General features: G+C 46.8%; 1 protein-coding gene across 14 annotated transcripts in view; it reads left to right on the top strand.

The window, feature by feature from the left end:
* The window catches only part of ZNF487 (zinc finger protein 487), a 70,706-nt gene that overhangs the window by 13,231 nt on the left and 36,037 nt on the right, over positions 1 to 21,438 (top strand). For 4 of the 14 annotated variants that reach the window (XR_012417634.1, XR_012417642.1, XM_045399836.3 and 1 more), the window contains exon 1: positions 15,303 to 15,396. The exons of 2 other annotated variants lie outside the window; for them this stretch is intronic. The gene's annotated coding sequence lies outside the window, so the exon portion shown is untranslated. Of the gene's footprint in view, positions 1 to 15,302; positions 15,810 to 20,728; positions 20,848 to 21,438 lie in introns of those variants that run through there. 8 more of the 14 variants (XR_012417635.1, XR_012417641.1, XR_012417639.1 and 5 more) reach the window with 6 other exon arrangements.

The raw sequence follows: 21,438 nt of genomic DNA on the forward strand, positions 1-21,438 counted from the left end.
AAAAGCAATTTTGGATTTTTTTTTTTTTTTTTGAGATGGAGTCTTGCTCTGTTGCCCAGGCTGGTGTGCAGTGGTGCAATCTCGGCTCATTGCAACCTCTGCCTCCCAGGTTCAAGCGATTCTCCTGCCTCAGCCTCCCGAGTAGCTGGGACTACAGGTGCGCGCCACCATGCCCAGCTAATTTTTGTATTTTTAGTAGGGATGGGATTTCACCATGTTGGCCAGGATGGTCTTGATCTCTTGACCTCATGATCCGCCGGCCTTGGCCTCCCAAAGTGCTGGGATTACAGACGTGAGCCACTGCACCTGCCTAATTTTGGAATTTTTTTTTTTTTTTTTGAGACGGAGTCTCGCTCTGCTGCCCAGGCTGGAGTGCAGTGGCTGGATCTCAGCTTGCTGCAAGCTCCGCCTCCTGGGTTTACTCCATTCTCCTGCCTCAGCCTCCCGAGTAGCTGGGACTACAGGCGCCCGCCACCTTGCCCGGCTAGTTTTTTGTATTTTTTAGTAGAGACGGGGTTTCACCGGGTTAGCCAGGATGGTCTCAATCTCCTGACCTTGTGATCCGCCCGTCTCAGCCTCCCAAAGTGCTGGGATTACAGGCTTGAGCCACCGCGCCCAGCCTAATTTTGGAATTTTCTACAAAAAATTTAGATTTTATTTCTGTTGCCATAAATATTAACTATTCCTACTCAAAAGCCTGGCAGCTGTCTGGCCACTGCTGTGTAGAACATATTTATGTGATCACTACCTTGCATGGTAACTCTGAGAGATGGGTGGTTTTATCTCAGAGGGACTTGTCCAATGTCATAGAAATACATTATACAGCCAGAATTCATTGTACAAGGCCCAGATATGCATGGATTTCGCTAACCGTGGTTTTGTTAAGTAACATCAGTCTCCCAACAACAGGGTTCAAATATCAGTTACTACAGTATATTAAGTGTGAGCAATTACATAAAATATAAACTTCATTGCTAGCTCGTCAGTGCACAAAGCACTGTGTGAATAACAAGTGTACATGATCAGTGACAAGTTGCATAATTTCTTTGAAAGTCTGTTATTTCATTCACTTATGCAGAGAAAGGCATGTGGTTGTGTTGCTTCTTGTCTCCCACCACACCGGGCCTCTTGGTAGGTTTTTACAAAAAAACCTAATTCTCAGTATTTCTTTCTCTTTTCTTTCTTTCTTTCTTTCTTTCTTTCTTTCTTTCTTTCTTTCTTTCTTTCTTTCTTTCTTTCTTTCTTTCTTTCTTTTTGTTGTTGTTGTTGGGGGACAGAGTCTTACTCTGTCATCTAGGCTGGAGTGCAATAGTGTGATCTCAGCTCACTGCAAACTCCACCTCCCGGTTCCAAGTGATTCTCGTGTCTCAGCCTCCCAAGTAGCTGAGACTACAGGTACCCACCACCACACCTGGCTAATTTTTGTATTTTTAGTAGAGATGGTTTCACCATGTTGACCAGGCTGGTCTTGAACTCCTGACCTCAGGTGGTTTGCCTGACTTGGCCTCCCAAAGTGCTGGGATTACAGGTGTGAGCCACTGCGCCCAGCCTCAATATTTCTAATGTATTAAATTACATAGTACCAGATAAATATTAGTTTTACTATTTTCATTTCCCTGGACATTTAAAACTAAAAGAGTTTTTATTGTTTTGGCAAAAAAGTTTGAAGGTTACAGAACAATCATTTTTCTTATTGATCATTAAGATTGCTTTGCATGGTATCAGCTTGTATGTTCATTTTTACAGTCTTACACTACTTTGTACTTACGGTACAGTACTTTCAGTACTTTTTACTGGGCAAAGCAGGGAGACACACACATGCACACACACATAGCAAATAAATCAGTCTGGCTTGAGAGGAAGATGATTAGAATAGGACCCAGGCACAGTGGGTTTCTGTGCAGCTATTTACCACTTAAGCAACTTTTGCAAAGTTGCTTAGCTTCCCCGGGATGAGTTTTCTGGACAGCAAAATAACCGGTCTTAACTGGGACTCTTTCTCTTCTATCCCAGCCAGTCTGAATTCTGCCAGCCAGGCCTAACTTTCATCCCCTAAGAGCGAGAGGGCCACTTGATTCAATATGTAACGAAGTAATGAATACTGAATCTGTAAGTCAGTCTACCGATATCTGTAAAAGCAGTGAAAAGCAATTTGGTTTTCTGAAAATGTTAACTATAAACATTATTTCCTATCAGTTTGCTGATTTCCTATAAGTTGGCTGACTTAGTCACAAAGTTAGTTTTCATTCATCCTGACCACACCTGACAGGCCTGTTTCCATGGCTGGGATCCTCTCCTCATGGTTCTTTCTGGTGCTGAAATGCACTTGGGCAATCATGCCCCTTAAATGTGCCTTTATGGGTTAGATGTGGTGGCTCATGTCTGTAATTCCAGCACTTTGGGAGGCTAAAGCAGGAGAATTACTTGAAGCCAATTCGAGACCAGCCTGGGCAACATAGTGAGACCCCCCCCCGGCCCTGCCAATCTCTTTAAAAAAATGTTTTTGGCCGGGCACGGTGGCTCATGCCTGCAATCCCAGCATTTTGGGAGGCCGAGGTGGATGGATCACCTGAGGTTGGGAGTTTGAGACCAGCCTGGCCAACATGGAGAAACCCCTGACTCTACTAAAAATACAAAATTAGCCGGGCGTGGTGGCGCATGCCTGTAATCCCAGCTACTCAGGAGGCCAAGGCAGGAGAATCGCTTGAACCCGGGAGGCGGATGTTGCAGTGAGACGAGATGGTGCCATTGCACTCCAGCCTGGGCAACAAGAGCGAAACTCCGTCTCAAAAAAAAAAAAAAAGTATTTATGTTTATAAAATCTGAGAGGACAGCTGGGTGTGGTGGCACATACCTGTAGTCTCAGCTGTAGATCTCAGTGTAGATCATGCCACTGCACTCCAGCCTGTGTGCACAGTAAGACCCTGACTTGAAAAAAGCAAAAACAGAGGATGTAAAAAATTTCACTTTTGCTCTACTTTTTAACATCTGAAATATTCATAAAATATGGAAGTTCTTTCTAAGGACTGTTTCAGCATTGCTCGTGTCCTTCCTTCAGGCAGGGGCCTTGCTAGCTGTACTGGATGCAGCAGTAACTAAGCTGAAGTTGGTCGTTGCCCTTGATTACTTGTTAAATAAAGCCATTTCCCCTTGTTAAATAAAACAGGATAATTTAATTCAAAATACATGTGGGGCTGGGTGCGGTGGCTCACGCCACTTTGGAGGCCGAGGCAGGTAGATCATTTGAGGTCAGGAGTTCAAGACCAGCCTGGCCAACATGGTGAAACCCCATGCAGTAGTAGCATGTGCCTGTAATCCCAGCTACTCAGGAGGCTGAAGCAGCAGAATCGCTTGAACCTGGGAGGTGGAGGTTGCAGTGAGCCACGACTGCACCACTGCACTCCAGTCTGAGTGAGACCCTGTCTCAAAAAAAAAAAAAAAGGCCGGGCATGGTGGCTTACGCCTGTAATCCCAGCACTTTGGGAGGCCAAGGTGGGTAGATCACCTGAGGTCAGGAGTTCAAGACTAGTCTAACCAACATGGTGAAATTCTTGTCTCTACTAAAAATACAAAATTTAGCCAGGTGTAGTGGCGGGCGCCTGTAATCCCAGCTACTCTGGAGGCTGAGGCATGAGAATCGCTTGAATCCGGGAGGTGGAGGAGGTTGCAGTGAGCTGAGATCGTGCCATTGCACTCCCGCCTGGGTGACAGCCTGACACACTATCTCAAAAAAAAAAAAAAAAAGAAAAGAAAAAAAAAAAGAAAATACATGTGGGCTGGGCATCGTAGCTCACGCCTGTAATCCCAGCACTTTGGGAGGTTGAGGCGGGCCAATCACTTGAATTCAGTAGTTTGAAACCAGCCTGGCCAACCAATAGTGAAACTCTGTCTCTACTAAAAATTTAAAAATAAGCCAGGCATGGTGGTGTGTGCCTGGAGTCCCAGTTACTTGGGAGGCTGAGGCAGGAGAATCACTAGAACCCAGCAGGGAGACTGAGGCAGCAGAATCACTAGAATCCAGGAGGTAGAGGTTGCAGTGAACAAAAATTGCGCCACTGCACTCCAGCTTGGGTGACAGAGGAGACTCTGTCTCAAAAAATAAAAAGAAACCAAAACCAAAAAAAAAAAAACAAAATATACGCAAACATGTGCTCACTTCAGTAGCATATGCAGTAAGATTAAAATACGCATGAACTCTTACAGAAAAACATTTCTAGTAGTCAGCAAATACTGAGAACTTATAGAAGATAGGAAGAATTAAATTGTTCTGTCCTTGCTTTTATTTATTTATTTTATTTTATTTATTTGTTTTTTTTTGAGACGGAGTCTCGCTCTGTCGCCCAGGCTGGGGTGCAGTGGCCGGATCTCAGCTCACTGCAAGCTCCACCTCCCGGGTTTATGCCATTCTCCTGCCTCAGCCTCCCGAGTAGTTGGGACTACAGGCGCCCGCCACCTCGCCCGGCTAGTTTTTTTTTTTTGTATTTTTTTAGTAGAGACGGGGTTTTACCGTGTTAGCCAGGATGGTCTCGATCTCCTGACCTCATGATCCACCTGTCTCGGCCTCCCAAAGTGCTGGGATTACAGGCTTGAGCCACCGTGCCCGGCGCTTTTATTTTTTAATGTCTTGGATACCAGCATCCTTGCTTTGTGTTTTTTTTGGAGACAGAGTCTTGCTCTATCGCCCAGGCTGGAGTGCAGTGGCACGATGTTGGCTCACTGCAACCTCCGCCTCCTGGGTTCACATGATTCTTCTGACTCAGCTTCCCAAGTAGCTGGGATTACAGGTGTGCACCACCACGACCAGCTAATTTTTTGTATTTTTAGTAGAGACAGGGTTTCACCATGCTGGCCAGGCTGGTCTCAAACTCCTGACCTTGTGATCTGCTTGCCTCGGCCTTCGAAAGTGCTGGGATTACAGGTGTGAGCCACTGTGCCTGGCCAGCATCCTTGCTTTTTAGAGCGCTTACTGCCCAGCTGAGGGATAAGTCAGATATTATACATTTTCAGAAAAGAAGACATATGCAGGAGCTGCATGTAACTGAAAACAAACAAAAAGAATATTTGAGAATCGAAAAGTTTGATTAAATCACACAGCAATGAAATATAAAGACTAATATAAAAATAGCACATTTCCAATCAATACTTATCTGAAATAAATGTATATTGTGCATCTGTTAGGAACCCTATACTCTACTAAAAACTAAATTAAAACCAACCACATTAAACCCTTAAGGCAAAGTCAGAGCAAACCCTTCTGATGCTTATGGGGCAGCATTCCTTAACCCTGTTTCAGATATCATGTCCCTGTGCTATTCATAAATGAGACAACCTTACAATAAGCTGCTTTCAATTCATAGACATTGGATCATTGCCTTTGGTGTGAAGTCATCCATGTTAGGGTACAATTTCATGAGGTGACAAATGGAGTTAGAGTAAGCTTCCTATGCCTCCATTCTGATAAATTTTGCATCCACAGAGTAAAAGTGGATGGATAGCATATTAGAAGGCTGCACTTTCTTCTATACTTTTTTTTTTTTTTTTTAAAAGACAAGAGTCTCACTCTGTTGCCTAGCCCGGAGTGCCGTGACGCGATGTCAGATCACTGTAACCTCCGCCTCCTGGGTTCAAGTGATTCTACTGCCTTAGCCTCCCGAGTAGCTGGGATTACAGGCATGTGCCAACAAACCTGGCTAATTTTTGTATTTTTAGTAAAGATGGGGTTTCACCATGTTGGCCAGGCTGGTCTCGAACTCGTGACCTCAGGTGATCCACTCACCTCAGCCTCCCAGAGTGCTGGGATTACAGGCATGAACCACTGCGCCCAGCCTCTTCAATACATATTAATAAGACTCCCACAGCATACTGCAGCATTTTGTGAAATAACAGAATAATAATCAAGGCTTGTCAGATAAAGGGGCTCCAGCCCTTCAGGATAAGTCAAGAAAGGCAGTACCTTAGCACACAGACTGAGCAACAGGTCAGATTTAAGATGGGACTTCCATTGTTCTGTCTCAGACTAGAGCTCATTGTATGATACAGGGGGCCATTTAGCCATGCAGAGTTGTTGAGCACTTGAAATGTGGTTAGTTTGGCCCTGGTGGCTCACGCCTATAATCCCAGCACTTTGGGAGGCCAAGGCTGTCGGATCACATGATCAGGAGATCGAGAGCATCCTGGCTAACATGGTGAAACCATGTCTCTACTAAAAATACAAAAAATTAGCCAGGCGTGGTGTCACGTGCCTGTAGTCCCAGCTACTCGAGAGGCTGAGGCAGGAGAATCATTTGAACCTGGGAGGCAGAGGTTGCAGTGAGCCAAGATCGCGCCACTGCACATCAGCCTGGGCGACAGAGCGAGATTCTGTCTCGGAAAAAAAAAAAAAAAAAAAGAAATGTGGTTAGTGCCACTGAGAGCCTGACTTTTTATTTTATTACTTTTTGAGCCAGGGTCTTGCTTTGTCTGTAATCCCAGCACTTTGGAAGGCTGGGGTGGGTGGTTCACCTGACGTCGGGAGTTTGAGAACAGCTTGGTCAACATGGTGAATCCCTGTCTCTACTACAAATACAAAAATGAGCCAGGCGTGGTGGCATGTGCCTGTAATCCCAGCTACTAGAGAGGCTGAGGCAGGAGAATTGCTTGAACCTGGGAGGCAGAGGTTGCAGTGAGCCAAAATGGTGCCACTGCACTCCAGCCTGGGCAACACAGCAAGACTCCGTCTCAGAAAAAAAAAATAACAATAAACTCTACTGTATGTATATACCACATTTTGTTCATGCATTCATCTAACCAGTGGACACTTGGCTCACCTCTACCTTTTGACTATTGTGAATAATGCTGCTATGAACATGAACATACAATATCTGAGTTTCTGCTTTGAATTCTTTTGCATATAGACCCAGAAGTGGTATTGCTGGATCATATGTATGGTAATTCTATTTTTTGTTTCTTGAGGATCTGCCAGAACTGTTTTCCATAATGACTGCACCATTTTACATTTCTATCAACAGTACATAGGGCTGACATTTCTTCATGTCCTTGCCTTAATTTAAATTTAAAAACAAGTACTCATTCAGTTATTGGAAGACTTTTAAGTATGTTTGGAATAACTTAGGTATGTGAATCTACTTTTTCAACTATTATTTTATTTTTGAGACGGACTTTTTTAGTCCTCTTCTCCCTCTTTTCTGCCCTTAACATGCACATTCATCTTCCTTTTATTAGTGGATTCCCTGAGTGGAAACATCTGTCCACTGTTACTGCAGAAGGCTGGGCTGTCCCATGGTGACTGTCTGGTGTCCAGGCTGGAGTTTTTTCTGTTTTGTTGCTTTGTTGCCAGGCTGGAGTGCAGTGGCCTGATCTCGGCTCACTGCAACCTCCGCCTCCAGGGTTCAAGCAATTATCCTGCCTCACCTTCCTGAGTAGCTGGGTCTACAGGCACCTGCCACCATGTCCAGCTAATTTTTATATTTTTAGTAGAGACAGAGTTTCACCATATTGGCCAGGATGGTCTTGATCTCTTGACCTCGTGATCTGCCCGCTTCGGCCTCCCAAAGTGCTGGGATTACAGGCTTGAGCCATTGCACCCGGCATCAACTATTGTTTTTACGGGTTCTGAATAAAAATTAAGTATACCCAGGAAAATATAGCATCTGCATTGAGATGTGCTGTAATACCAGGTTTCAAAAACTTAATACAGAAAAAAAGAATGTCAAATGTCTCATGGATAACTTTATTAATCACATGTGAATTATAATATTTTGGATATATTGAATCAAATAAAAATACAACATTAATTTCACCCGTTTCTTTTTACTTTTATAAATGCAGCTAGTAGAAATTTTTTTTTTTTTTTTTTTTGAGATGGAGTCCTGTTCTGTCGCCCAGGCTAGAGGGCAGCGGCGTGATCTCGGCTCACCACAACCTCCGCCTCCTGGGTTCAAGCAATTCTCCTGCCCCAGCCTCCGGAGTAGCTGGGATTACAGGCATATGCCACCATGCCCGGCTAATTTTATATTTTTAGTAGAGACAGGGTTTCTCCATGTTGGTCAGGCTAATCTCAAACTCCCGACCTCAGATGATCCACCTGCCTCTGCCTCCTACAGTGCTGGGATTACAGGCGTGAACCACTGTGCCTGGCCGGCTTATGTATTTCTGTGTTCTATTCTACAGCACTGCTACAGAGGTAGCCTCCACTCTTACCACATAATTATGAAAGCCATCAGATTCCGGAAGACAGGCTCCTTCAGTCAAAGTTACAATTGTTATAAGTCAAGTAATCCCTCTTCCTCTTTTCTGCCCTTAACATGCACATTCATCTTCCTTTTATTAGTGGATTCCCTGAGTGAAAACATCTGTCCACTGTTACTGCAGAAGGCTGGGCTGTCCCATGGTGACTGTCTGGTGTCCAGGCTGGAATACCCTATTTTCTGTTTTGTTGGTTATCCTGTACAGTGTTGATTAATTTCTGTGTCTGGGGAAGTCTGGGAGTAGGGGATGGGGTTGGGGGATGCTGACACCACCAAGAAAAGCTCAGGAGATGTGTCAATGTGTTTGCAGAGCCTAAGACATACCTTCCTTCCTTCTCCTTTGATTTGACAATGCCGCCTTACCAAAACTTTTCCTGTTCCTCCTGTAGATTTGTGGTTTTTATTTCTTATAGAGACAGGGTCCCACTAATTGCCCAGGCTGGTCTCAAACTCCTGAGCTTAACTGATCCTCCTGCCTCGGCCTCCCAAAGTGCTAGGATTATAGGCATAAGCCACTGCACTCAGCCACATTTGGGGTTTTAAATTTAATTTTATAATTATTTTAATTATTTTTAGATAGAGTCTTACTCTGTTGCCCAGGCTGTAGTGCAGTGGCATGATCATGGCTCAGTGTAGCCTCAATGTCCTGGGCACAGGTGATCCTTCCACCTCAGCCTCCTGAGTAGCTGGGACCACCAGCACTTGCTACCACACCTGGCTAATTTTTTTGTTATGTTTTTTGTAGAGACGGGTTTTAGCCATGTTCCCAGCCTGTTTTAGCTTATTAAATTTTTTTTTTTTTTTTTTGAGACGGAGTTTTGCTCTTGTTGCCCAGGCTGGAGAGCGGTGGCACAATCTCGGCTCACCATAACCTCCGCCTCCTGGGTTCAAGCAATTCTCTGCCTCAGCCTCTCGAGTAGCTGGGATTACAGGCACCTACCACCATGCCAGGCTAATTTTTGTATTTTTTGTAGAGACAGGGTTTCACCATCTTGGCCAGGCTGGTCTTGAACCTTGAACTCCTGACCTCATGATCCATCTGACTCAGCCTCCCAAAGTGCTGGGATTACAGGCGTCAGCCACTGCACCCGGCCTAAATTTTTTTTTTTTTAGAGACAGGGTCTCACTACATTGCTTAGGCTGGTCTTAAACTTCCAGGCTCAAGTGATTCTCTCACCACAGCCTCCTGAGTAGCTCGGAGTACACACATGAGCCCCTGTGCCTGGCTACATCTGTGGTTCTTTTTTTTTTTTTTGAGACGCAGTCTCCCTATGTTGCAATGGCACGATCTCAGCTTACTGCAACCTCTGCCTCCCTGGTTCAAGCGATTCTCTCACCTCTGTCTCCTGGGTAGCTGGGACTACAGGATCGCGCCACCACGCCCAGCTAATTTTTGTATTTTTTTTTTTTTTGAGATGGAGTCTCGCACTGTCGCTTAGGCTGGAGTGCAGTGGCGTGATCTCTGCTCACTGCAACCTCTGCCTCCCAGGTTCAGATGATTTTCCTGCCTCAGCTTGCAGAGTAGCTGGGATTACAGGTGCTTGCCACCATGCCTGGCTAATTTTTTTTTTTTTTTTTTTGAGACAGAATCTTGCTCTGTTGCCTAGGCTGCTCTGTCACCCAGGCTGGAGTGCAGTGGCCCGATCTCGGCTCACTGCAAGCTCCACCTCCGAGGTTCACACCATTCTCCTGCCTCAGCCTCACAAGTAGCTGGGACTACAGGCGCCTGACACCCACACCGAGCTCATTTTTTTGTATTTTTAGTAGAGACGGAGTTTCACCATGTTAGCCAGGATGGTCTCGATCTCCTGACCTCGTGATCCGCCTGCCTTGGCCTCCCAAAGTTTTGGGATTCCAGGCATGAGCCACTGCACCTGGTCACGCCTGGCTAGTTTTTGTATTTTTAGTACAGACGGGGTTTCATTATGTTGGCCAGGGTGGTCTTGAGCTCCTGACCTCCTGATCTGCCCACCTCCACCTCCCCAAATGCTGGCATTACAGGCATGAGCCACTGCACCCGGCCGTTTTTTTTTTTTTTTAGTAGAGATGGGGTTTCACCATGTTGGACAGGCTGGTCTCGACCTCCTGACCTTATGTGATCCGCCCACCTCATCCCCCCAAAGTGCTGGGATTACAGGCGTGAGACACTGTGCCTGGCCTCATTTGTGGTTCTTATTCACTTACAGCTTGAGTAATTACTATGGGAACAGTCGGGAATCCTGGGCTCACTTGGATCTACGTGCCAATGTAGTAGTAGGGTCACACATAGACCAGGTGTGGTCACTTTCAGTAACTGATGGCTGCGTGCCCATTTGAGGCGTTGTGTGGCAATTCAGGAGGGAACCCTGAAATGTCCAGTAGGGAGGAGTGGGTGGCAGGAAATGTATATGTTTTGAAACAGGGTCTTGCTGTGTCACCTAGGCTGGAGTGCAGTGGTGTGATCACAGCTCACTGCAGCCTCAACCTCCTAAGCTCAAGCAATCCTCCTGTTTCTGCCTGTCAAGTAGCTGGTATCACAGGCACATACCAGCAAACCTGGCTATTACCATAATTCTCTTGCTCATACCAGGGTCATTCATGATGAAATAATTATCATCACCGCCTGAGTCAAAAGCAAAAATAAAGCTCCTTCCTGAAGAGTATATTGTGCGTAAGAGTTTGTTTCAATACAACTTTTTTTTTTTTTTTTTTGAGATGGCAGTGTTGCTTTGTTGCGCAGGCTACATGGTGTGATTTCAGCTCACTGCAACTTCTGCCTCCTGAGTTCAAGCGATTCTTCTACCTCTGCTTCCCAAGTAGCAGGGACTACAGGCATGTGCCACCACACCTGGCTAATTTTTGTATTTTTAGTAAAGACAGGCTTTCACCCTGTTGCCCAGGTTGGTCTCAAACTCCTGACCTCAAGTCATCTGCCCACCTCAGCCTCTCAAAGTGCTGGGATTATAGGTATGAGCCACTGCGCTGGCCTTTGAGAGGGAGTCTTGCTCTATCACCAAGGCTGGAGTGCAGTGGGAGACCTCTCAGCACTTTTTTTTTTAAGACGGAGTCTCACTCTGTTGCGCAGGCTGGAGTGCAGTGGTGTGATCTCAGCTCACTGCAAGCTCCGCCTCCCGGGTTCAAGCCATTCTCCTGCCTCAGCCTCCCGAGTAGCTGGAACTACAGTCGCCTGCCACCACGCCCGGCTAATTTTTTGTATTTTTAGTAGAGACGGGGTTTCACCGTGTTAGGATGGTCTCGATCTGCTGACCTTGTGATCTGCCTGCCTTGGCCTCCCAGCATTTTGGGCAGATCACCTGAGGTCGGAGTTTGAGACTAACCTGGTGAACATGGCAAAACCCCGTCTCTACTGAAAATAAAAAAATTAGCTGGGTGCAGCGGTTCACGTCTGTAATCCCAACACTTTGGGAGGCTAAAGCAGGCGGATCACTTAAGCTCAGGAGTTTGAGACCAGCCTGGGCAACATGGTGAAACCTTGTCTCTACCAAAAATGCAAAAATGAGCCAGGTGTGGTGGCGTGCGCCTGTAGTCCCAGCTACTCAGGAGGCTGTGGCAGAAGAATTGCTTGAACCTGGGAGGCAGAGGTTGCAGTGAGTCGAGATCGCGCCCCTGCACCCCAGTCTGGATGACAGCAAGACTCAGTGTCAAAAAAAAAAAAAAAAAAAAAAAAAAAAGAAATGCTTGTTTTGGCCAGATGCAATGGCTCACAGCTATAATCCCAACACTTTGAGAGGCTGAGGCAGGAGAAGGATCACTTGAGCCCAGGAGTTAGAGACCAGCCTAGGTAACACAGCAAGTCTCCCTCTCTCCAGAAAAATTTAAAAATCAGCTGGATGTGGCTGGGGACGGTGACTCAATCCTGTAATCCCAGCACTTTGGGAAGCCAAGACAGGCAGATCACTTGAGGTCAGGAGTTCAAGACCAGCCTGGCCAATACGGTGAAACCCCGTCTCTACTAAAAATCCAAAAATTAGCCAGGCGTGGTGGCATGAGCCTGTAGTTCCAGCTACTTGGGAGGCTGAGGCAGGAGAATTGCTTGAACTTGGGAATCGGAGGTTGCAGTGAGCTGAGATTGTGTCACTGTATTTCAGCCTGGGCATTGCAATGATACTCCATTTAAAAAAAAAAAGCCAGGCACGGTGGCTCATGCCTGTAATCTGAGCACTTCGGGAGGCCAAGGGCGGATCATGAGGTCAGGGGTTCAAGACCAGTCTGGCCAACATAGTGAAACCCCCTTTCTACTAAAAACACAAAAAGTTAGCCGGGTGTGGTGGTGTGCACCTGTAATCCGCTACTCTGGAGGCTGAAGCAGGAGAATCGCGTGAACCTGGGAGGCAGAGGTTGCAGTGAGCGGAGATCGCGCCATTGCACTCCAGCCTGGGAGACAGTGCAAGACACCGTCTCAACAACAACAAAAAAGGATAGAAAAAAAAAATCGGCTGGGTGTGGTGGTGACCCTGTAGACCCAGTTACTGGGAGGCTGAGAGGCTGAAGTGGGAAGATTGCTTGAGCTGAGGTCAAGGCTGCACTGAGCTGAGATCCTGCCACTGCACTCCTGCCTAGGGGATGGTGCAAGACCCTATCTCAAAGAGGAAAAAAAAAAAGAAAGAAAAATTTATTTTGATTTCTCATTAGAGTATAGGCTCTGAAGTTTCATTTGTGTATATGAGTTATGTTATCTTTCACACATAAATATAAGTTTATCTATATTGGCCATGCCTACTGGTCAGACTACCAGAGGCATACACATGGTGGTATGATGATTTGCTATTTCAGTGAATGGATATATTCCTCACTGTGAACCAGTTATTATTTGGGGCTATTAGTTGCTGCAATGAGACATCACACCTCTGAAACCATGGGGTGTCTTAGACTTGTTAGAGGGCTTGTTATACCATTTGGACTTGTGGCTGGCAATTTTGGGGAGGGTCCAAGGACAGGGGTGTGTTTTGGACTGGGTGTTGTACTAACGCAGGGGCAACTCAAGAGATTATTTTAACAATTTTAGGTCGGGCGCGGTGGCTCACGCCTGTAATCCCAGCACTCTAGGAGACCGAGGCAGGCGGAGCACTTGAGGTCAGGAGTTTGAGATCAGCCTTGCCAACCTGGTGAAACCCCATCTCTACTAGGTGGCAGGTGCCTGTAATCCCAACTTGGGAGGCTGAGGCAGGAGAATTGCTTAAACCTGGGAGGCGGAGGTTGCAGCGAGCCGAAATTGTGCCACTTCACTCCAGCCTAGGCGACAGAGCAAGACTCACTCTCAAAAAAAAAAAAAAAAAAAAAAAAAATTTTAATCCAGAAAGCAGGAGGAATAGAGAGGACCTAAAGCTGTCACTGGAGAAAAAGCAGTAATTACTCACACCAGCTGAAGAAGGGATGTTTATTCTTCTGTGTGTGGTTGCGCAGTGCGTTTTTATTTATGCAGAGATTACTGATTGGAATTATTTTCTCCTTCCCTCAGTCAGAGAGAGAACTCATCTGGTATCTTCTGTGAACCTGTTTATGTTCAAGTAATCCAGGCCAGCTACCGTGGGTCTCAGGGCTTTTTTTTGGGGGACAGTGTCTCGCTCTTGTTGCCCAGGCTGGAGTGCAATGGCGAGATCTCGGCTTACAGCAACCTCCACCTCCCGGGTTCAAGTTCTTCTCCTGCCTCAGCCTCCTGAGTAGCTGGGATCACAGGCATGTGCCATCACACCCAGCTAATTTTGTATTTTTAGTAGAGATGGGGTTTCACCATGTAGGCCAGGCTGATCTTAAACTCCTGATCTCAGGTGATCCACCCGCCTCGGCCTCCCAATGTGTTAGGATTACAGGCGTAAGCCACCACGCCCGGGCTTTTTATTTTTTTTCTTCCAAATGCTGCACCTAACCACATTTAGGTGGCAGGCAAAAGGATATTGCTTAGCTGCTTTGCTACAGAAATGGTAACTCTTGGGCAGGGCGCGGTGGCTCACGCCTGTAATCCTAGCACTTTGGGAGGCCGAGGCGAGTGGATCACCTGAGGTCAAGAGTTCGAGACCAGCCTGGCCAAAATGGTGAAACCCCACCTTTACTAAAAATACAAAAATTTAACCGGGCGTGGTGGCGGACGCCTGTAATCCCAGCTACTCGGGAGCCTGAGGCAGGAGAATCACTTGAACCCGGGAGGCGGAGGTTGCAGTGAGCCGAGATCGCGCCATTGCACTCCAGCCTGGGCAACAAGAAAGAAACTTCGTCTCAAACAAACAAAAAAGACAACTTTTGATCCCTGAGGCTGCTAATTCCAACTGTGTGCATGTGCTTAACAAATACCTCCGCACCCAGGCCTGGGAAGCTGGCTGCTTTGTTTAGAGCAAATACAGCAGGCCTGATATAGCCGGAACTGACGATAACGAACTGGACGCGTGTTTCTCCTGCAGCGAAGGTTATGGTGCTGACAGCCTCTGCCTTACACTTTGTCCCTGGGAATCAGGCCTGTGGCCAGTCCTGCCTCCTGGAAAGCCGCGATGCGTGAGAGGACCTGATGCGGAGCGGGACCCCGTCCTCTCCGTATTTCCCCAACACCCGGCGGCACAGGCTGCCTGCGCTCCTTAAGCTAGGTCAGTTCTCAGGCCCACAGTTCTCGTTCTCCTAACATCCTCCGCAGAAAACTACCTTCATTTTTCCCTCTTGCGCCGGTCTTGAAACGGGGCGTCCTTTGGGCTCACGTTGCGGCGCTCAGCGGCCTCAACCGTCAGCCGCCTCCAGGGCCTCAGGAGCAGTGGTTGGGGCTCGCCCTCCAGCGCCCGGGGTCCTCGGCCCAGCCCTGCTCCGAGCGCGTCACAATGGCGTCGCGGCCCCGCCCCCGGACGACCGGGCGCGGTCCCAGCCTCCTTCGGTTTCGTGGGGAAGCCGGACTGTGCCGTGTCTTTTAAAGAAGGTTGAGGGAAGAGTCCGGCCAGCGAACAAGAGGGCAGCTGGTAGCAGGGTGGGATGCCAGTGGCGTAGAGACGAGGCCCAGCCAGGCACGCGGGAGCAGCAGGACTTCCGGAAGCGCAGGCAGCGCTCGACCGGAAGGGGCCCGGGACTGGCTCAGGCCCCGCCCCTCGGAGGCCCCGCCCAGGGAGCCCTGCGGCAGTTTCCATGGTGAGATGGTCAACAGGCCCGAAAGTTCCTCAGCTACGACGACCACCAGGTACCTCGGGTTCCTCCCTCTTCCGAGAGACCGCCGAGGTGCGGGCTGTAAGAGCGGGAGCGTGGAGCCTCCGAGGCCGACGTGAGGGGCGGCCGGCGGGCAGGGGCCGGGTCTGAGGTCGAGGGCCGCACACCCAGGGTCGAGCGGGGACCGGGCCCGTTAGGGGTGGGGACGGGATTTGGGATCAGGGAGAGTCATGGCAGAGAGAACACAGAGGATCCTTGACTCCATGCCGGAGCGGCCAGCCCACCCTAGAGAGGCGAGACAAGGGCAACCAGAAGGAACCAAGTCTGCGGAAGCGCTTCCTCTGGACATGGATATTGGAAGAGTCCTGGACCAAGTGACCCTGGACCTAGGAGGCATAAGAGGTCTACACACACTTGCAAGGATACCTTCACGGTTATTGAGTTGTGGTGAGAAAAGAGGCTCTTTTTAGTTTATTTTTTAAGGCAGTACATTCACATACTTAAGAGTCAGAAACTTACACAAGGCTTTATTACTCAAAACTCCCTTTTCCCAGTTCCTTCTGAGGAAATAGTTTCAAATCTTTGAACTTTTTTCTCCAGAAGTTTTATTTCTTTCTCTTACATCGGCAGCTCTTCCCTGTGTTCTTCCTTCATTAGCTTTACTAAGTTTGTATTCTTTGGTCGGAAATATTTATTTATTTATTTATAAATAGAAACGTGGGTATCATTAATATTGCCCAGGCTGGTCTTGAACTCCTGGGCTCAATTGATTCTTCTGCTTTAGCTTCCCAAAGTGTGAGGATTACAGGCTGAACCACGGCCTCTCGCCGAAATATTTCTTCATTGATTTCCTTTGCCTCCTAGTCTTACTTTTCTGGTGTGTGTGTGTGTGTAATAGCCATTTGTTTTTTCTTTCTCCTTTCTAGTCATATCCTTAAATACATTTTGCACTAATTCCTTTTGAAACCTCATCATGGAAAGAACTTGAATTTAGCGATTAGGGGTGAGTGCAGGCCTTTGTCTTAGCTTCCATATATATATATATATAAATTTTTTTTTTTTTTTTTGAGATGGAGTCTCTGTCTGTCGCCCAGGCTGGAGTGCAGTGGCGTGATTTTGGCTCACTGCAACCTTCACCTCCTGGATTGAAGCAATTCTCCTACCTCAGCCTCCCAAGTAACTAGGATTACAGGCACATGCCACCACACCCGGCTAATTTTTGTATTTTTAGTAGAGACAAGGTTTTGCCCTGTTGGCCAGGCTGGTCTCGAACTATTGACCTCAGGTGATCCACCCGCCTAAGCCCCACAAAGTGCTGGGATTACAGGCGTGAGCCACTGCACCCAGCCCCCATATATTAAGAAATATGCCCTTGTGTATTGTTGGTAAGAATGTAAAATGGTACAGCAGCTGTGGAAAACAGTATGCCAGTTCCTCAAAAAATTACATAGAGAATTGCTATATGATCCAGCAGTACCACTTCTGGGTCTGTATCCAAGAGAAATGAAAGCGGGGACTCAGTTACTTGTACATTTATGTTCATAGCAGCATTATTTGCAATAGTCAAAAAGTAGAGGTAACCCCAGTGTCCATTGGTAGATGGATAAACAAAATGTGTCATATACAATAGAATATCATTCAGCCTTAGGAAGAAAATCTTGGCTGGATGCAGCAGCTCATGCTGGTAATCCCAGCTCTTTGGGAGGCCAAGTGGGAGGACTGCTTGAGTCCAGGAGTTCCAGACCAACCTGGGCAACATAGCGAGATCCTGTTTCCACAAAAAATAAAATAAAGAATACAAAAATTAGCTGGGCATTGTGGCATGTGCCTGTAGTCCTAGCTACTCTGGAAGCTGAAGTTGAAGGATTACATGCGCTTAGGATGTTTAGGCTTCAGTGAGCCATGATTGCACTGTTGTACTCCAGCCTGAGTGACAGAGTGAGACTCCATTTGTTCAAAAAATAAAAATAAGATTGCCAGGTGCGGTGGCTAATGCCTGGAATCCCAGCACTTTGGGAGGCCGAGGAGGGCAGATCACCTAAGGTCAGGAGTTCAGCCTGGCCAACATGGTGAAACCCTGTCTCTACTAAAAATACAAAAATTAGTTGGGCGTGGTGCCGGGCGCCTGTAATCCCAGCTACTCAGGAAACTGAGACGGAGAATTGCTTGAACCTAAGAGGCGGAGGTTGCAGTGAGCCAAGATTGCACCACTGCACTCTAGCCTGGGTGACAGAGTGAGACTCCGTCTCAAAAATAAATAAATAAATAAATGAAAATAAAAATAAGAAAATGTTGTCATATGCTGCAACATGGATGAATGTTGACAATATTATGTTAAGTGAAGTAAACCAGTAATGGACAAATATTGCGTGATTCCACTTATATGAAAATCTAAAGTAGTCAAATTCACGTAAACAGAAAAGTAGAATGGTGGTTGCTAGAGGCTGGGGTAAGGAGGAATGGGAAGTTGTTTAATGGGTAGAGAGTTTCAGATTTGCAAGATGAAAATGTTCTGGAGATCTGTTTCACAACAATGTAAATCTACTTAAGATTGAACTGTACACTTTTAAAAGGTTAATTGGCAAGTTTTGTTATTTGTTACCCAGGCTGGAGTGCAGTGGAGACATCTCAGCTCACTGCAGCCTTTGCCTGCCTGGCTCAAGCAGTTCTCCCGCCTCAGCCTCCAGAGTAGCTGGGATTACAGGCGCCTGCCACCATGCCTGGCTAATTTTTTACATTTTTAGTAGAGGCGGGCTTTTTGGCATGTTGGCCAGACTGATCTCGAACTCCTGGCCCCAGGTAATCCGCCCACCTCGGCCTCCCAAAGTGCTGGGATTACAGGTGTGAGCCACTACGTCCTGCCTATATTTCTAATCAGAAGAGTTTAAGGACAGGCACAGTGGCTCACGCCTGTAATCCCAGCACTTTGGGAGTCTGAGGTGGTGGGATCACCTGAGATCAGCAGTTTGAGACCAGCCTGGTCAACGTTGTGAAACCCTATCTGTACCAAAAAATACAAAAATTAGCCCAGCATGGTAATGCCTGCCTGTAGTCCCAGCTACTTGGGAGGCTGATGTGGGAGAATCTCTTGAATCCGGGAGGCAGAGGCAGCAGTGAGCTGAGATTGCGCCACTGCACTCCAGCCTGGGCAACAGAGTGAGACTCTGTCTCAAAAAAAAAAAAAGAAACAGAAGACTACCCTCATATTTATGGTCCTTTGTGTAGTTTTTCTTCATGGCTCCCTCCTTTGCCCTAGGGTAACCACTGTCTTCAACTTTATGCTTGTCACTTAAGTTGCCTTTCTTTATAATTTGACTAAAATTGTTTGTATCCCAAGAAAAAGACATACTGAGTAGTTTTGCATGACCTTGGACTCTTTTTTTTTTTTTTTTTTGAGACAGTTGCTCTGTTGCCTAGGCTGGAGTGCAGTAGTGTGATCATAGCTCACTGTAGCCTCGATCTCCTTGGCTCCAGAGATCCTCCCACCTTAGCCTCCCAAGTAGCTGGGATCACAGATATATGCCACCACACCGGCTACATTTTTTTTTTTTTTTGGTGGAGACAGGGTCTCCCTGTATTGCCCAGGCTGATCTTGAACTCCTGGGCTTAAGCAATCCTTCCACCTCAGCCTCTCAAAGTGCAGGTATTACAGGTGTGAGCCAGGCTGCTCTCAAACTCCTAACCTCAAGTGATCCACCTGGCTTGGCCCCCAAAGTGCTGGGATTATAGGCATGAGCCACCACACCAGACCAGTTTGCCTTTTTTTTTGTTTGTTTTTTGAGACGGAGTCTTGCTTCTTTGCCCAGGCTGGAGTGCAGTGGCAGGATCTTGGCTCACCGCAACCTCCGCCTCCCACGTTCAACTTCTGCCTCCAGGGTTCAAGCAATTCTCCTGTCTCAGCCTCCCAACTAGCTGAGACTATAGGCGCCTGCCACCGTGCCCGGCTAATTTTTTGTATTTTTAGTAGAGATGGGGTTTTACCTTGTTGGTCAGGTTGGTCTCGAACTCCTGACCTCAGGTGATCCACCCGCCTCGGCCTCCTGAAGTGCTGGGATTACAGGCATGAGCCATCGCACCCAGCCAATTTTTGTAGAGACAGGGTTTTGCCATGTTGCCCAGGCTAGTGTCTAACTCCTGAATTTGAGCCGTCTGCCTGCCTTTATTATGAGTGCTGAGATTACAGGCGTGAGCCACTGTGCCACACCGAGCCTTCTCTTGCCTTTTCTTTTGCTCTCATGCTCTTTTTTTTTTTTTTTTTTTGAGGCAGGGTCTCACTCCATCACCCAGGCAGGAGTTGCAGTGGTACGATCTCAGCTCAGTGCAACCCCTGCCTCCTGGGTTCAAGTGATTCTCCTGCCTCAGCCTCCTGAGTAACTTGGATTATAGGTGCATGCCACTGTGCCTGGCTAATTTTTGTATTTCTGATTGAGACAGGATTTCACCATGTTGGCCAGGCATGTCCTGAACTCCTGACCTCAAGTGATCCACCCTCGTCGGCCTACCCAAGTTCTGGGATTACAGGTGTGAGCCGCCATGCCTGGCCTTCCCCTGCCTTTGCATATACATTTTAGAATAAGATTTATACAATATCTTGCTGTGGTTGGTCACATAGGCTTATGCCTGTAATCTGAGTGCTTTGGGAGGTAGAGGCGGGAAAATCAAAGTCAGCAGTTCAAGACCAGTCTGGGCAATGTAGCTAACCCTGTCTGTATGAAAAAAAATTTTAATTTAGCTGGATGTGGTGGCACATGCCTGTAATCCTAGCTACTTGGGACATTGAGGTGTGAGGATTGCTTGAGCTCAGAAGTTTGAGGTTATAGTGAGCTATGATAATGCCACTACACTGTACCCTAGCCTGGGCTACAGAGGGAGACCGTGTCTCAAAAAAAAAAAAAAAAACAACTCTGCTGTGAATTTGATAGGAAAAATGTTACATTTATATATTGTTTTGGAATTTTGGAGAGCATTGACGTCTTTATTATCTTGAGTCTTTTAATGCATTAATATATTACATCTCTTCATTTGCTTAGATTTTCCTGAATTTATTTTGTAAGCATTTTGTAGTATTCAGGGTATAAGTTGTGTTCAGCATACAAGTCTGATATGTATTTGTTAGATTTATAGCTAAGTGTGCTTGCTTCGGCAGCACATATACTAAAATTGGAATGATAGATTAGCAATTTAAAGTATTTTAAAAATTTATAGCTTAGTAATTTTTTCAGTTATTACAAATGGTGTTTTATTTTTAATTTAGGTGTCCATGTTTTATTGCTAATATATAGAAATACAGTTGATTTTTTAGTTGAGCTTATGTTCTATGACTTTCTAAACTTACTCATTCTAGCCTTTTTTTTTTTTTGAAACAGAGTTTTGCTCTTGTCGCCCAGGCTGGAGTGCAATGGCACGATCTCTGCTCACTGCAACCTCTGCCTCCCGAATTCAAGCAATTCTCCTGCCTCAGCCTCCCAAGTAGCTGGGATTACAGGTACCCACCACCACACCTGGCTAGTTTTTATATTTTTAGGAGAGACGAGGTTTCGCCATGTTAGCCAGGCTGGTCTTGAACTCTTGACCTCAGGTGATCCACCCACCTTGGCCTTCCAAAGTGCTGGGATGACAGGCATGAGCTACCCTGCTCGGCCTAGTTTTTTTTTTTTGAGACAGAGTTTCGCAGGCTCGAGTGCAATGGCGTGATCTCAGCTTACCACAAGCTCCACCTCCCAGGTTCAAACGATTCTCCTGCCTCAGCCTCTTGAGTAGCTGGGGTTACAGGTATGCAGAGACAGGGTTTCCCTATGTTGGTCAAGTTGGTCTTGAACTGCCGACCTCAGGTGATCCACCTGCCTTGGCCTCCCAAAGTGCTGGGATTACAGGCGTGAGCCACTGTGTCTGGCTGGTTTTTTTGTTTTTTGTTTTTTTTGAGATGGAGTCTTGCTCTGTTGCCTAGACTGGAGTGCAGTGGAGCGATCACAGCTCACTGCAACCTCCCCCTACCGGGTTCAAGCGATTCTCCTGCCTCAGCCTCCCAAGTAGCTGGGATTACAGGCACATGCCGCCGCGCCCAGCTAATTTTTGT

This window comes from Macaca fascicularis, chromosome 9 (genome assembly GCF_037993035.2).
Source record: "Macaca fascicularis isolate 582-1 chromosome 9, T2T-MFA8v1.1".
Classification (NCBI taxonomy): domain Eukaryota; kingdom Metazoa; phylum Chordata; class Mammalia; order Primates; family Cercopithecidae; genus Macaca; species Macaca fascicularis.